General features: G+C 40.8%; 1 non-coding gene across 1 annotated transcript; it reads left to right on the top strand.

Moving 5' to 3' along the window:
- The first annotated feature begins 7825 nt into the window (after nucleotides 1-7825).
- LOC131252275 (small nucleolar RNA R71) lies at nucleotides 7826-7932 on the top strand. The gene has a single exon (XR_009174308.1). It is a non-coding gene; the product is annotated as a small nucleolar RNA R71 (small nucleolar RNA).
- Nucleotides 7933-17661: the final 9729 nt, after the last annotated feature.

Raw genomic sequence — 17661 nt, 5'->3', positions numbered from 1 at the left:
TTCAAATTAGGGGCTTCATCTCAGCCCTAGCTAAAAGATTAGCAACTCATGGAATCAAGTAGGAAGACGAAAAAATAATATTTATAAAAGAAAAATTCCATCCTCTCTTCCCTCTTGCTTTCTCTCTTTTGCTTTCTTCAAGCTCTCCCTGGATCTGCCCTGGATCTGTCAACCACCCTCTCTCTCTCTCTGTTCTCAGATCCACGTCCAGCCACACACTCCTATCTTCTCTCTTTCTCTCTTCTCTCCAAAACAAACTTCTTCCTTGGATTCCCCTCAAAACCTCCATCCTTTTCTCCCCCTTCTACGAGCCTTTTCTTTCTCTTTTATAGTTCTTTGATGCGGTGCAGAGCCGTGCTGGGATGCGTACAAAGAGTCAGCGGAAAGTTCTTCACGCACCAGCGTGCGTAACTCCTTTACGCAGCCAAGTTTCAGAAGCAAAACAGCCCCCCTTTTCCTCGCTCAGTTTCCTAGTAAATACCATCCCTTAGGACGTTTTCAAGTTGTCTACATGATGGATGGCTTGGATTATTCATATGAACCGTAGAGGTGGGCCACAACTGCTACAAAAGTCGGACAGCGTCCGGCGTGCGTAAACAGGGTATGCGGATCCGGTCCGCTGTGATGCTGGTGGGACCCATTCTCCCGTTATTTTGGCAAATCCAATCCGTCCATTGGATGAAGGACGGAATTTCGATCGAGAATGAACTGTTTTCACTGTCTGCTGATGCGGCCCACGTGATTTTGCTTCTTGCCATCCATTCTGTTCTTAAACGGTTAAAAACTGATTTTTACTGCCATCTGAAAAAACGCCACCTAGGCGATGGTAACATGGGCCATTATGATCTTATAGACGGTCCAGATTGGACCTACGAGCCGTGATGGTGGCCCACAACAGGGGACCGCAAGTCCCTGTTGCCATTTTTGCGAAGCCGGAAACGGCAACTTCTTTTTTTTTAAAAATTTGGTCGGTCAGCGCCGCTGACCGACGCAAGCTCGTTTGGTGCACGGGCAGTGCACATGTGCACCATGCACATGTCACACAAGGTGGGGTCCACTGTGATGCTTTCGAGAAATCCAATCCGTCCATCCTATTGCTCAAGTTATTTAAACAGTCTAAGTCAACTTTGAAGTGTATCTAGACTGTAGGTGGGCCTAAAATTGGAGATTAATGGGCTGATGTGTCCGTTGGCCCACTTCTCGAGATATCCAATGGTTGAAATTTAATATGTACGGTTTATTTATGGCCTCTAGGCTATGCATGAAGTTTCGAGTCAATCGGATGGCGGGAACCATGTGATCTTGCATTCTGGACCATTTTCGGGTCTTTTTAACGTGAACGGCTTGATTTCCTCGGGTCCCTGGCATGTGAATTCTTCAGTCTTAGTTCTCTGGAGTGCGTCCCTTGCTCTGGTGACTTTGGAACATCAAATCCATGCTTGTAGTACTATTTTTCCATCAACGCTCCTGATTTCATCCTGTAACAAAAATATAATTAAAATATTCCATTAAGCATTATCATATACGTAAAATCATGCACTAATTAGGGTCTGATATGCAATATTTGACCCTTATCACAACCCCCAACCAGCATTTTGCTAGTCCCGAGCAAAACATGCGAAAAATAATTTTAGAAATAAAGAACAGTTCCTGTGAACCCGATTGACTTGTGAACAGATCGTCGATGCGCGAGAATTCTAAGATTCATGAATGGTGCATAGAATTTTTCTTTCTAGAATCAAGCTCACGATAAACTTCATAATCAATTTTAAAATATTAATCCATTAATTAGAATATTCTAAACATTAAGTTCCACGAGCGTATAGTGTAATCTCGGCTTACTATCATTAAGAGATCCAATTGTCAATTTCATGATATCATTGGTAATTAACAACGGAATGCATGACAACTGAAACCAACACTTGCCTTATAGATTAACTTTTCATTCTATTAGCCTTTAATTTTTTTCTTGAACAGTAACGCCAAGGAAGGGAATCAAATCCTCACCTATAGGGAGCAAACCTATGGTAAAGATTGTACTCCTAACCCTTTTCTCATGTCAACCATGGGGAATCGAATCTTCATCTATAGGGAGCAAACCTATGGTGAAGATTATATGACTTACGCTTTCTCTCAATTCTTAGTTATAGACCGAAGCTAAAAATTTTAGGCTGGGTTCTTTCATGCTTAGTGATTACCAAGTTAATCATTTAATGTTGAAACGGAACCTTAATGTGCAACCGAGATGTGATATGTGAGATCATGACTCAATTAATGTTTAAAAGTTCTAATTATGGGTTAACAATTCAAACTTAACTGTGAAATCTAACAGATGGCTGAATCCAAGAGTTATAAATTACCGACATTTTGTACCTTGCGATGTTAAAATCACCCTTATCCTTCACAATCACTTCAAATGCATAAGAAATTCCAGAAAAATTTAAAAATTTTCACAATTTGTGCTCAAGACCAAGAAAATACTGATGAGGTAACCTAATCGCCCACCCCCAACCTAAAATCTACATTGTCCTCAATGTAAAAGAAATAAACATGCAATGCACATGGGACAACGAAAATAAAAGAGGAGTGATGGACAAATAGTACATGTATGAAAGAATCTAGAAGCTTTCTAAAAAATATCCATGTAAGAGTGAGTCAGCATAAGAGAGAAATCAACAAAAACAAAATGATAAAAATGCAAAAAGAAAATCCTACCTATACCACTTTCGTAGGTGCTCTCGATTGCATTTAGCGTATGCGACAAGCCTTTAAACCCCTAGGTTGCCCCTAGTGGACGAGTTGTAGTCTCGTGAGGGTTTGCAGCAATGCTACCCACAAACATTGAACTCATAAATGAGAAAAGTGAAATGGAATGAAAAACTGGATTGCCTCCCAGAAGCGCTAAGTTTAACGTCTTCAGCCAGACAAGAGTGGACCATGAACTAATCAATCTTAATAAACTGGGTCTGCCAAATAAATTTCCTCCACATCTTTATTCACCAAATCATCTAAATATGGTTTCAGCCGTTGACCATTTACTTTGAAGATATTCCTGTCTGTTAAATTTTGAATCTCAACTGCTCCATGAGGAAATACTTTTACTACTCGATAAGGACCATACCATCGCGAACGTAGTTTTCCAGGAAAGAGGCGGAGCCTGGAATTATACAGTAAGACCTTCTGGTTCGGTTCAAATGTCTTGCGAAAAATTGCTTTGTCATGGAAGATTTTTGTCTGCTCTTTATAAATTTTTGCATTCTCATATGCCTCATTTCGAATTTCCTCTAACTCATTGAGTTGAAGTTTACGGTGTGATCCAGCCTTGTGCAAATCAAAATTAAAAGTTTTGATGGCCCAATATGCATGATGTTCTAATTCCACAGGTAAGTGACATGCTTTCCCAAATACAAGCCTGTACAGAGACATTCCAATCGGAGTTTTGAAAGCCGTACGATATGCCCAAAGAGCATCATTCAACCGTTGCGACCAATCCTTACGATCGGGGCGAACCGTTTTCTCTAAAATTTGTTTAATCTCCCGATTTGACACCTCAACTTGACCACTTGTTTGTGGATGATATGGCGTTGCAACTTTATGAGTGATGGAATATTTCTTCATTAAAGATTCAAACGGTTTGTTGCAAAAATGAGTACCCCCATCACTTATAATAGCTCGAGGAGTGCCAAAACGAGAAAAGATATTCTCTTTTAAGAAACGGACCACAACTTTGTGATCATTCGTTTTACATGGCACTGCTTCAAACCACTTAGAGACATAGTCGACGGCCACAAGGATATACACATAACCGAATGACGGGGGAAATGGGCCCATGAAGTCAATACCCCAAACATCAAATATTTCAACAATGAGAATATTGGTAAGTGGCATCATGTTCCTGTGGAAAATATTACCCGTACGTTGGCATCTATCACATGTTGAGCAGAAGGCATGGGTGTCGCGAAACAGTGTAGGCCAATAAAATCCACTTTGTAAGACTTTCGCAGTTGTTTTCTTTGAACCAAAATGACCACCACAGGCATGATCATGACAAAAGGAGATTATACTATGAAACTCACTCTCAGGCACACATCTCCTAATAATCTGACCAGGACAAATTTTGAATAAGTATGGGTCATCCCAAAAGAAATGTTTAACCTCAGCAAGAAATTTGGATTTATCTTGTTTAGTCCAATGAGAAGGAAGTTGACCTGTAACAAGATAGTTTACAATGTCCGCGTACAAAGGTAATTGAGAAATAGTTAGAAGTTGTTCATCAGGGAAAGACTCATTCATTGGCAAAGGATCCACTGTGGACTCTAAGACAAGTCTAGACAAATGGTCGGCTACTACATTTTCGGAACCCTTTTTATCCCGAATTTCAATATCGAATTCTTGTAGCAAGAGAATCCACCGAATCAATCGAGGTTTATCGTCTTTTTTAGAAAAAAGATATTTCAATGCTGCATGATCTGAGAACACTATAACCTTTGATCCTATGAGATACGACCTGAATTTGTCTAGAGCAAATACCACCGCCAACAATTCTTTTTCAGTGGTAGAGTAGTTAAGCTATGCATCATTTAGAGTCCTACTAGCATAATAAATGACATGAGGCATTTTATTCAATCTCTGTCCTAGGACGGCTCCAACAACATAATCCGAAGCATCACACATAAGCTCAAAAGGTAAACTCCAATCAGGTGGTTGGATGATTGGAGCAGAAGTCAGTAAATGCTTCAACTTATCAAAAGCTTGCCGACACTCATCATTAAGGACAAAAGCAACATCTTTAGCTAGTAAATTGCATAAGGGTTGAGAAATTTTGCTAAAATCCTTAATGAATCTCCTGTAGAATCCCGCATGCCCTAAGAATGATCTAATCTCCTTAACCGTTCTGGGTGGAGGAAGGCTAGAAATTAAATCAATCTTGGCTTTATCAACTTCAATGCCTTTACTTGAAATAACATGCCCGAGTACAATCCCTTTTTGAACCATAAAATGACACTTTTCCCAATTCAATACCAGGTTCATTTTTTCACATCTTTCCAAGACAAGAGATAGATGGTATAAACATTCATCAAATGAAGAGCAAAAAATTGAAAAATCATCCATGAAAATCTCAAGAAAATGCTCAACCATATCTAAAAAAATACTCATCATGCATCGTTGGAAGGTCGCAGGCGCATTACACAATCCAAATGGCATACGCCGATAAGCATATGTGCCAAAAGGACATGTAAATGTGGTTTTCTCTTGATCCTCGGGAGCAATGGGAATCTGATTATACCCGGAATAACCATCCAGGAAACAATAATAGCTATGTCCTGCCAATCTCTCCAGCATCTGATCTATGAAAGGAAGAGGAAAGTGATCCTTCCTTGTGACCAGGTTCAGTTTACGGCAATCAATACAAACTCGCCAACCCATAGTCATGCACGTTGGTACTAACTCATTGTCCTCATTCTTTTTCACCGTAATCCCAGACTTTTTAGGAACAACTTGAACTGGACTGACCCATGTGCTATCTGAAATGGGGTAAATGATACCAACATCTAACAATTTTAGCACCTCAGCCCGAACAACCTCTTTCATGTTAGGGTTAAGCCTCCTTTGCATTTCACGCGATGTTTTTGCGTTCTCTTCAAGATGAATACGATGCATACATACCGAGGGGCTTATTCCCTTTATGTCTGCTATTGTCCACCCAATAGCTGCCTTATGTTCTCTAAGAACATTAAGCAACTTACCCTCCTGTTCTTTATCAAGGTTAGCAGCTATGATGACAGCCAGGGTTTCAAAAGGTCCTAAGAATGCATACTTGAGAGTTTCAGGTAATTGCTTAAGGTCGACTTTGGGTGGTTTCTCAATAGATGGGACCAGTTTAGACTCAGAAGGTGGAAGAGGTTCCACTCTAGCTTTCCATTTTGTTGTATTCATTTCTGGATTAGAGTCAAGCAATGCATTGACTTCTTGGATGGAACTTTCTATGTCAAAATCTACGCCAAAATGTGCTAAACAAGTCTCAAGAGCGTCATCGGAAGATTCAAGGAAAGAGTCATGCACTAGACTCTCAATCATATTCACTTCAAATATATCATTAGAGTCTGACATTTGTTGTCCAGCATTGAAAACGTTGAGCTTGATCTTCATGTTACCAAAGGACAACTTCATAACTCCATTCCTACAATTTATGATTGCATTGGAGGTGGCCAAGAATGGACGTCCTAAGATAATCGGGATTTGACTTGTAGGATTCTGAACAGGCTGAATATCTAGAACAATGAAATCCACTGGAAAATAAAACTTATCAACCTGGATCAGCACATCTTTAATAATACCACGGGGCACCTTGACAGATCTATCAGCTAGTTGGAGTGTTATTTTGGTTGATTTCAGCTCACCAAGTCCTAGCTGCTCATACACAGAATATGGTAACAAATTGACACTCGCCCCTAAATCAAGCAATGCCTTCTCAATCTTATGATCTCCTATGACACAAGAAATGGTAGGAGCTCCTGGATCCCTAAATTTAGGAGGGGTGTTGTGTTGAATCATGGAGCTGAGTTGCTCTGCAAGGAAGACCTTCTTATGAACATTCATCTTACGCTTTTGAGTGCATAAATCTTTAAGAAACTTAGCGTAAGCAGGAACTTGCTTGATAGCATCAAGCAACGGAATGTTGATTTGCACTTGCTTAAACATGTCCAATATCTCATTAAAGTTATTTCCTTTCTTAGCCGGTGCCAGACGTTGAGGAAAAGGTGCTTTAGGCACATAAGATGGCACTTGAGTGGTTCCTGGAGAGTCTGAGTGTTGTTGGACTTTGGATGCACTAGTATGTCTCTCCATTTCATTTTGATCTTCCGCATTGGACTTTGATTCTTCCCTAGGCATCTCTACTTTGTTCTCGATCTGTTTACTGGACCTAAGGGTAATGATTGATTTGGCTTGCTCATGATATTGTTCTTGGTTTGAATTAGAGCCAATCTCATACTGTCCTTTTGGATTTACCACAGGTTGACTAGGGAACTTGCCCTTCTCTCTCTCACTCAATGTGGCAGCAAGTTGACCCAACTGTACTTCTAGCTTAGCAATGGATTGCGCATTTGCATGTAAACTCTGCTGGTTAGCTAGTAAGGTATGTTAGGTGTCTTTTTGAAATTGAAGTGAACTTTGCATAAAAAGATTGAGTGTGTCCTCAAGAGATGGTTTCCTAGATTGTGGAGGCACTTGTTGATACTGTGAGAACTACTGAGGTTGTTGACTGCCAACTTGGGAGTAAGGTTGCATAGGAGGATTTCCAGATGGTCCTCCTTGTTGTGGTCCTTTTGCCCAAGAGAAATTTGGATGCCTAGCCCACCCTGGATTGTAGGTGTTTGAGTAAGGATTATTCTCAGTTCTCTGAAAGGTGTTCATAGCATGTACTTGTTCAAAGAGAAATTCTGAAAATGCTGAACTAGATGGACAAGACTGCGTAGGATGGGCGAGACTAGAACATATGGCACATGACTCGACTTGAGTTGTTTGTGGAGGTCCATTGTTTAACATTAAAGCATCCACTTTCTTTGTCAGGCTATCAATTTTGGCATAAAGATCTGGCGTGACTCCTACCTCATATATACCACCTTTCTTCTGTGGTTGGGGACTCCTTTCACCTCTATTTGAGTAATCCCATTACTGGGAATTTTCACACAAGGTTTCAAAGAAATTTCACGCTTCAACATCACTTTTGGTCATGAATGACCCTCCACTGGTGGCGTCAACCATGCGACGGTTTTGGGGTGTCAGACCGTCATAAAAGTATTGAACCTGTTGCCACTTTTCAAAACCATGGTGTGGACATTTAAGAAGTAAATCTTTCCATCTTTCCCAACATTCATGAAAGTGCTCACCCTCTTTTTATGTGAAATTTGTGATTTCTCTACGGAGAGCATTAGTTTTGTGAACCGGAAAGAACTTGTTTAAGAACTTCTTAGACAGTTGGTCCCATGTAGTGATAGACCCAACTCCTAGAGAATTCAATCATGCTTTCGCCTTATCCTTCAAAGAAAAAGGAAAGAGGCGCAAACGGATCGAATCGTCTGAAAAGTTTTGGAACTTAAAGGTGGAGCAAATGTCTAAGAATTCTTTCACATGATGATATGGATCCTCCTTATCTTAACCATAAAAGGAGGGCAACAATTGTATGACCCCAGGTTTAAGTTCAAAGTGTGCTGCCGTGGTGGCAGGCAACACTATACATGAAGGCGCATTGAATTGGACAGGAGCTGAATAATCTTTAAGAGTTTTAGTTCCATTCTCTTCCGCCATTTCAAACAGGATGTTTCTAAATCTTCTACGAAAGGTTCTTTCTATTTCAGGATCAAAAGGTGCTAGTTCTATATTCAGAGATCTACGTCCTAGCATAAACTATGTTATCAATATAAGAAAGAAAACTAAACTAAGATGCAACCTAAGATGAATAAGACTAAAAGAAAAAGTTATGAATTCCTAAAACAAGAAAAAGCTATGTAAATGAGAATTGGAAAGAAGAACCCGGAAAAGGAGATGATGAATGTCTGAAGATTTGAGAGCTCCTCCTTTTGAAGACAATGTTATTTAGCAGCTTCCTTCCTCAATTCCTATAAACAAAAAGAAAACAAAAATAAATTAAATTTCCTAAAATAATGCTAGAAAAAATCCTAAGCAACGGTTAATTTCTAAAAAAGAAAGTTTCTAATCTTAGAAATAAAAGCTAAGTTAGTTTCTAAAAAGGGAAAAAAATTCTAAAACTAGAAAATAAAAAGTTACTTGAAAGAAGAATCAAAATCTAAAATTAGAAAATAAGAAATTTCTAAAAAAGAAAGCCTAGAAATAGAAAATTTCTAAAAAAGTATATATATAAAAAAATAAAACCCTAATTCTAAAAATAGAAATTAAAAAAAATAGAGAATTTAGAAAGAGATTACCAAATTAGCAGTTTATGTCAGGACCCTACAAAACAGGAAATAGGTTAGTTTCTAAAAAAAAAAAAAATTTAGCTTAAGTTAGTAAAAACCTAAGACTATGAATTATGATAAGAGAGAATCCTAAATCCAATTGGACCGAAACAATCCCCGGCAACGGCGCCAAAAACTTGATGTTTTATTTAAACCAATCTGATTTAAATGATTTTAAACTCGCAAGTATACGAATCAGACGTAGGTATAGTACGTATTACGAGATCGTTCTCACGAGGACTGGTCGCCACAATTCAAAATTAAAGACTCTTCTTAACTAATCCAACAAATATTTGCGATAGTAATTAAGTAAACTAAATAAAAATCAATGGAAAAATAACCGAGAATAATGAGGAAAATTCAATCAAGGAGAATACTAGGACTTTCGAATCCACCCCTTATTATCATAAACCTTGTTCTGCCTGTTGATTCACCCTAATTCAGATTGATATCAAAAAAATAAATAAAGCGCACTCTATGTCCTTGGTCGGGCACACAAAATGTATAATTCCTTAAAGCATATAGATTACATCTTTCCATCCATGGTCAGGCATGAAGAGATGTAGATTCCTGTTTCTTCCTCTATAGGAACCTGTTCATGGTCAGACACAAGCACCTAGAATAGTAATCCAAACAACGTCCATAACTAGACTTTGGTTGAGCTCTTAGAATGGAGGAGTACGGATATTTCAGTTAAGCACAGTAGCGAAAGAAACAAACCAATCAAATTCAGATGAAATCAACACTTACAAGAGTCATTCAAATTAGGGGCTTCATCTCAGCCCTAGCTAAAAGATTAACAACTCATGGAATCAAGTAGGAAGACGGAAAAATAATATTTATAAAAGAAAAATTCCATCCTCTCTTCCCTCTTGCTTTCTCTCTTTTGCTTTCTTCAAGCTCTCCCTGGATCTGCCCTGGATCTGTCAGCCACCCTCTCTCTCTCTCTGTTCTCAGATCCACGTCTAGCCACACACTCCTATCTTCTCTCTTTCTCTCTTCTCTCCAAAACAAACTTCTTCCTTGGATTCCCCTCAAAACCTCCATCCTTTTCTCCCCCTTCTACGAGCCTTTTCTTTCTCTTTTATAGTTCTTTGATGCGGTGTAGAGCCGTGCTGGGATGCGTACAAAGAGTCGGCAGAAAGTTCTTCATGCACCAGCGTGCGTAACTCCTTTACGCAGCCAAGTTTCAGATGCAAAACAGCCCCCCTTTTCCTCGCTCAGTTTCCTAGTAAATACCATCCCTTAGGACGTTTTCAAGTTGTCTACATGATGGACGGCTTGGATTGTTCATACGAACCGTAGAGGTGGGCCACAACTGCTGCAAAAGTCGGACAGCGTCCGGCGTGCATAAACAGGGTATGCGGATCCGGTCCGCTGTGATGCTGGTGGGACCCATTCTCCCGTTATTTTGGTAAATCCAATCCGTCCATTGGATGAAGGACGAAATTTCAATCGAGAATGAACTGTTTTCATTGTCTGCTGATGCGGCCCACGTGATTTTGCTTCTTGCCATCCATTCTGTTCTTAAACGGTTAAAAACCAATTTCTACTGCCATCTGAAATAACGCCACCTAGGCGATGGTAACATGGGCCATTATGATCTAATAGACGTTACAGATTGGACCTACGAGCCGTGATGGTGGCCCACAACAGGGGACCGCAAGTCCCTGTTGCCGTTTTTGCGAAGCCGGAAACGGCAACTTCTTTTTTTAAAAAAATTTGGTCGGTCAGCGCCGCTGACCGACGCAAGCTCGTTTGGTGCACGGGCAGTGCACATGTGCACCATGCACATGTCACACAAGGTGGGGTCCACTGTGATGCTTTCGAGAAATCCAATCCGTCCATCCTATTGCTCAAGTTATTTAAACAGTCTAAGTCAACTTTGAAGTGTATCTAGACTGTAGGTGGGCCTAAAATTGGAGATTAATGGGCTGATGTGTCCGTTGGCCCACTTCTCGAGATATCCAATGGTTGAAATTTAATATGTACGGTTTATTTATGGCCTCTAGGCTATGCATGAAGTTTCGAGTCAATCGGATGGCGGGAACCATGTGATCTTGCATTCTGGACCATTTTCGGGCCTTTTTAACGTGAACGACTTGATTTCCTCGGGTCCCTGGCATGTGAATTCTTCAGTCTTAGTTCTCTAGAGTGCGTCCCTTGCTCTGGTGACTTTGGAACATCAAATCCATGCTTGTAGTACTATTTTTCCATCAACGCTCCTGATTTCATCCTGTAACAAAAATATAATTAAAATATTCCATTAAGCATTATCATGTATGTAAAATCATGCACTAATTAGGGTCTGATATGCAATATTCGACCCTTATCACCACCCAAACAATGGGCCGTGAAGATAAAACAGATACTTCCTAGTGGGCCTACACGTAGAATAGCAGTGGGTCCCACATAACTAGACAGTGTGGATTGTACCCACATGTACAACAGGTCCCACGGACCTAACTGACGCTAAGGGAGCAAGAGCAGCTACATAGTTGCTGGACGTGCAGCCTCAGCTGATTAAAGATATAGAGGTGGGTCCCACGTAGGGCCACCCTCATTTGATATAACATCCATATATATATATATATATATATATATATAAAGTCAGCTGCTGTACATGCAGCTTTTCTGCATTAAAAGGGAGAGGTAGGTCCACATAGGGCCCACCACTACATTCAAGTATATTGTATTATAATATAATATATAATATATTTATCATATATATTAATATAATGCAATATAATATATTAATATTATATCTAATACCCCAACCACGTCCAAGCCCTGGACGTGCATACATCACATGTGGATGGCCTGGACGTGCATACATCACACGTGGGTGGGTCCCACGTAGGGCCCCCCATCTTACATATATATATAATATATAAAATATGATATATAAAATACATACATAAGATATATGCTGACATCCAGGCCATTGGATGGCCTGGACAGTCACACGCATCAAGGAGGGCCCCACACGTGGGGGGTGGGTCCCACCGTCCAAGCACGGTGAACGGTTGGATGAAACACACGCTGTGGTGTGGCCTGCCAAAACGGATGGACGACATGGGTGGGTCCCTTGAACCCACCGTTAGCACACGCCCATGTCAGTACACATACTTCATGTTAGCCACCGCCACACGATCGATACCAAGACCTCAAGTGTTGAAATGAGGCATCTTTCACTCGGTCTGCCACCTAAGCTATGGAACTGGGTGGGTCCCAGCGTTGAAACGAGGTATCTCTCACTTAGTCTACCACATGAGCTATGGAGCTAGGTGTGGGTCAACGTAGCAAGGAGGGCCCCATATGGACATGGGTCCCACCGTCAGGGGCAGTGGACAGTTTGGATACAACACATACACTAGGGTGTGGCCCATTGAAGGGATGGAGGGTGTGGATGGGTTCCATGGACCCCATAGCCAGCGCACACTACATTGTTTAGCACACCCACTGTCAATCCACACACCACTGTTAGCACATCCACCATCAGTCCCCACTTCACTGGTAGCACACGTCCCGCGTCCCTGGACGCTGGACAGTATGGGTAGGACATAGGCATCACGGTGGGTCCCACTTGGGCGTGACCCACCAGATTTGGATCAATGTGATATTTATGTTTCTCCTACATTTAGGCCCACCCAAAGACGGTCAGCAAGGTGGGCCCTACAGATGGGACAGCGTGGATCATACATCATAGTGGGATCGACAATACAAGAGAGAGAGAGAGATATCGGCAAGGATGGAGGGGCCCCGCCACTATGGGCCCCTCTTTGATACAAAGCCTACATCAAGGTGGGTTCCACCATAAGTGGGCCCTTAAATCACAAAATAATAAATAAGTGGAGATCCAAGATCACCCACCGTCTTCTTCTTGCTCCCTTGGCTTCCTTTGCTCCTTAGCTTCGATCCTAATGGAGGAGATGAAATTTTGATGGTTGAGATGGGAGATGAGAGAGTGGGGAGGTGGGCCACACTTGTTGCTTGGGAGAGCTTGGAGAGGCTTAAACGTGGGATTATTTTTCTTGTGGTTTAGGTTGCTTGGAAAAGAAGGGAGAAATAAGAGAGAGAGAGAGAGAGAGAAGATGGGATAGAGTGATGGATGGGAGAGAGAGGGATGGGTGGTGTAAGAGTTTGTTGACTTTAGGGGTAGGTTGTGTAAGAAAAGTATGGGCTTGTGGGAGAACTTTTTGACTTTGGGGTTGCTTGGGAATGGGTGAAAGGTGATGTGATGGGGACATCATGCGCACACGCGCACTCACGCCGCCCCCCCTATGCACATACGTATGTAGAAGGAGGACCTCACCATCGATCTGACTCGAAGACGACATCCAGGGAGGGCCTCCTAGCTAGAAGTCAAGCTTTGATTCAGAAAAGTGGCCCAATAATCAAGAAAAGCCCACCATAGGATCTCATGATCGTGGCCTACTTGTCGGATTGGTTTTATATTTTAGGTTTTGCTTATTGTTATTATTTAGAACATCGTGAAAGCTTTATATTTTCTTGTTTTGTTTTTATTTTCATTTACTTCATCGCCAAGTAATAGGTGTCACACATGGTGTGAGTTTTTGGGTATAGGATTCTCCCTATAAATAGGCACCCCTTGTAGTTCTTTTCATTCATTGAAGTTAATAAAAAAATTCTGCTTTATTTTTCTGCTCTCTTCGTGAGTTGTGGAAGAATTCAAAAGTGGGTGCGAAGCCCTCCCTTTTCGAAGGGCTAACTACCGTGGTGCGAAGCCACATCGATCCCAATTCACCCCCATCTTCCATCATCTTTTTCTCTATTTTCCCCCACCATCCGTACTTCAAATTTGTCCTTTTGTTGCATTAGATTTCTTTATTATAGTAAGTTTTTAGATTTTGGCCCGCAGGCGAGCTGAAACTTCGGCGGAGCACCACGCACAAACCGTACATCGGATCGAGCTGAGATTTGGAGATTTTCGAGTCCATCCCTAGCTGACTAGGGCTAAGGTGGCCTTTTTCTGAATAGTGGGCCCCACACACGTGCGGCCGGGATCACACCCACGTCCGTCTGGGCCATTGTTGCTGTCTACACGCGGGATCATCTTTTGGCTCAGGTTTTTATTCTTTTTTTATCCTCTCATAGCCGTTTCTCATGAATCCTACCCCTAAATTACATGATCCTTAATTGATTTGCCTCTTTTTATCACCTTAGGGTTCCTTGAATTGAAAGTAGGGAATCCCTTGGATTAGGGACTGATTTTTATGCATGAGTAGTTGATTTTATTTCCCTTTGACGTCGTTTGGTTTATAATTTTTATTGGTCCAGCCCTAGCCTGTGTCGGCTTGGACCCGCATAGATTCCCCTTTTTAATTGAATGTTTGGATTTTCATGTGGGACGTGGAATTTGTGTGATTGTTTCTGAATTGGTAGAATCTAAGCCTGAAATCTTGCATATCATATTTAATTTTCCATGTCCTGCATCAAATTTGGTATCAGAGCCTACGGTTCTTGTAGGGGAATTTATTACATGATTCCGCTCTTTTCTTCTAGCGTGTTAAGAAATATTTATCTTAATAAAAGTAATTTGGATTATTCTTATTCTTCTTGTTGCCTTTCAAAAAGTAAGTGTATTTCCTTTCCTCTAAGTACTACAAAATCACCATTTATATTTGAACTGGTGCATACGGATGTCTAGGGCCCTTCCCCAATTATGTCTCTCTGGACTACAATATTATATTATATTCATTGATGATTTCACTCATTACACTTGGATTTACTTTCTGCACTCTAAATTACAGGTTTTTGAAAATTTTAAAATATTTCATTCTATGGTGGACACTCAATTTCGAGTAAAAATTTAAACTCTCTGCTCTAACTCAGGGGGAGAGTATTTTTCCACAAATTTTCGTACATATCTTCAGGGTCATGGGATTACTCATCATACCACCTGTTCTGATACTCCACAATAGAATGGGGTGGCTGAACGAAAAAATCGCCATATTGTTGAAACTGCCAATACCTTAATGACAGCTATGAGTGTTCCTCATTCCTTCTGGGTAGAAGCTATGATGCATTTAGTCTACTTGATTAATAGGTGGCTAACCACAGTCCTGAATAGTAAATCTTCCTACTTTGTTCTCACCGGTTCACTTCCTACATATTCTACATTTCGTGTTTTTGGTTGTGTATGTTATGTTCATCTGGCATCACGTGAACATAACAAACTTTTTCCAAAATCAGTCAAATGTATGTACTTGGAATTTGGAGAAACTTAGAAGGGTTTTCATTGTTATGATTCAGTCTCTCATCGTGTATGGGTGTCACGACATGTTGTTTTTCTTGAGCATATTGCCTTCCATTCATCTGTTCCTCCTTCGTCCACACCAGACTCTCCTGGTCTTACTATTTTTCCTGACATTCTGGTTGCCTCGAGTCCACCTCCTTGTCCATTGCAGGTTTATTCACGACGACCATGTATAGATCTATCACCTACTACTCTCCCTATTATACCTGTAAATGATCCAGATCCTATCTTGGTATGTCGTTCAACTTGTGTACATCGACAGCTTGATCGCTTGATATACTTTATGTCTGCCATGAATACTATCCTGGATACTGTCTCTATTCCTACTTCATACCATCAGGCAGCCAGTCATGATTGTTGGAAGAAGGCTATGGCAGAAGAACTTGCAGCATTAGATGATAACCATACGTGGGACATTGTTACTCGACCTACTAACCAACAATTAATTGGTAGTAAATGGATTTATTCTGTGAAGCTCAAGTCTGATGGATCATTGGATCGATACAAAGCTCGGCTTGTTGCTCAGGGATACAAACAGGAACACAGAATTGATTATGATGAAACATTCGCTTCTGTGGCCAAAATGAAAACCGTTCGCACTCTTCTGACAGTATCATCAGTTTGCTCTTGGCCACTCACTCAGATGGATGTGAAAAATGCTTTTTCTTCATGGAGACCTCCAAGAAATAGTATATTTGAAACCTCCTCCTAGATCTTTAATCTTTGCCAATAAAGTCTGTCGCTTGAAGAAAGCTCTATACGCTCTCAAACAGGCCCCTCGGGCATGTTTCCAACGATTTCATGATGTTGTTACAGGAGATGGCTTTACTCAAAGTGGTCATGATCCATCCTTATTCTTGCACACCACTGAGCATGGAATCGTCATTGTTCTCGTATATGTTGATGACCTACTTCTGACTGGTAGCGATGATACTGACATCTTGGCATTAAAGGAAGTTCTGAAGTCATCCTTCAAGATGAAGGACCTGAGACATCTAACATACTTTCTTGGACTTGAATTTTCACGTTCTATCCGTGGAATCTTAGTCAACTAGCATAAATATACCAAGGATCTTCTCGCATTGGCCTCATTAACGGATCAGAAAACAGTTCAGACTCCCTTGGAACTTAACATTCAATATAACCGTGACGATGATAAACTTCTTGCGGATCCCATATTATACCGCCATTTAGTTGGGAGTTTGGTTTGCTTAACAATGAATCGCCCTGATATTACCTATGCGATCCAAGTTGCTAGCCAATTTGTTTCTACTCCTCGGACTCTTCATATGACTGCAGTATTACGCATCTTATGGTACCTATGTGGAACTCTGGATCGATCTCTGTTCTTCTCCTCCACGGTCCCTCTAGACCTTCCTGCTTATTCAGATGCTGACTAGGCCGGTTGTACTCTCATGCATAGATCTACCACTGGATACTTTGTTTTCTTGGCACTTCTCTCAACTCTTGGAAGTATAAGAAGCAGGCTACTGTTTCCCAATTAAGCACGGAAGCCGAGTATAGAGTAATGTCAACTGCTTATAGTGAGATTATCTGGTTACGTGGACTTCTTTTTGACTTGGGCATTCATCTACAAGATCTTATTCCACTCTATGTAGATAATCTGAGTGCCATTCAGATTGCCTCTAATTTGGTTTTCCATGAACGGACAAAGCATATTGAAGTTGACTGTCACTTCATCCACAAGAAGTTTCAGTCTCGGCTCATTTCGCTACCACATATCGCATCCCATGATCAGATTGCAGACATTCTCACGAAGTCCCTCACTTCTACACGACACTCATTTCTAGTTAGCAAACTATTACTTGTCGATGACCCGCATTAGTTTGAGGGGGGATGTTAGACAGGCCACATGCCTTGTATAGTCGATTCTATAGATAAACGATGTATAAGTAGAAGAATTTGCATTTATCATCTTACCTTGTATAGTCGTTGTAAAGCTCTATATATTCAACCCTTCAGGGTTGCCTCAAATACACATAAAAGCAAAGGAGAATCATTTTCCTAAAAGCCTTCATCGTTTTCTCTTTGTTTACATGAGAAACATTCTGCCACTCTGTATGTCTGTTTGTGGTTCTTTGGTTTTATGTGATTCTAATTCAAAGTGGTCTTACTAATTTCAAGAGGAAGCATACCATATGCTTGTGGTGCTATTTGTCGGAAGTTTACTTCCATACATAGAGGGGCTCGATTCGTGGCTTTATGATGGGACACTCGATGATCCATTTGAGGAGGTAATTGTTTTTCTTAGCAATATAAGGTCTTAAGTGGTTATGAAATGTCGTCTGCTAAGTTATAGGATTTCATTTTCATGGGGTCCGTGGTCTCATGAATTTTTGATATGATGAACCCACTATGGATGTGTGGTGCCAAGAAAGAAAA

The sequence above is a fragment of the Magnolia sinica genome, chromosome 7 (genome assembly GCF_029962835.1).
Source record: "Magnolia sinica isolate HGM2019 chromosome 7, MsV1, whole genome shotgun sequence".
NCBI lineage: Eukaryota > Viridiplantae > Streptophyta > Magnoliopsida > Magnoliales > Magnoliaceae > Magnolia > Magnolia sinica.
This window is presented reverse-complemented; position numbering and strand designations above follow the sequence as displayed.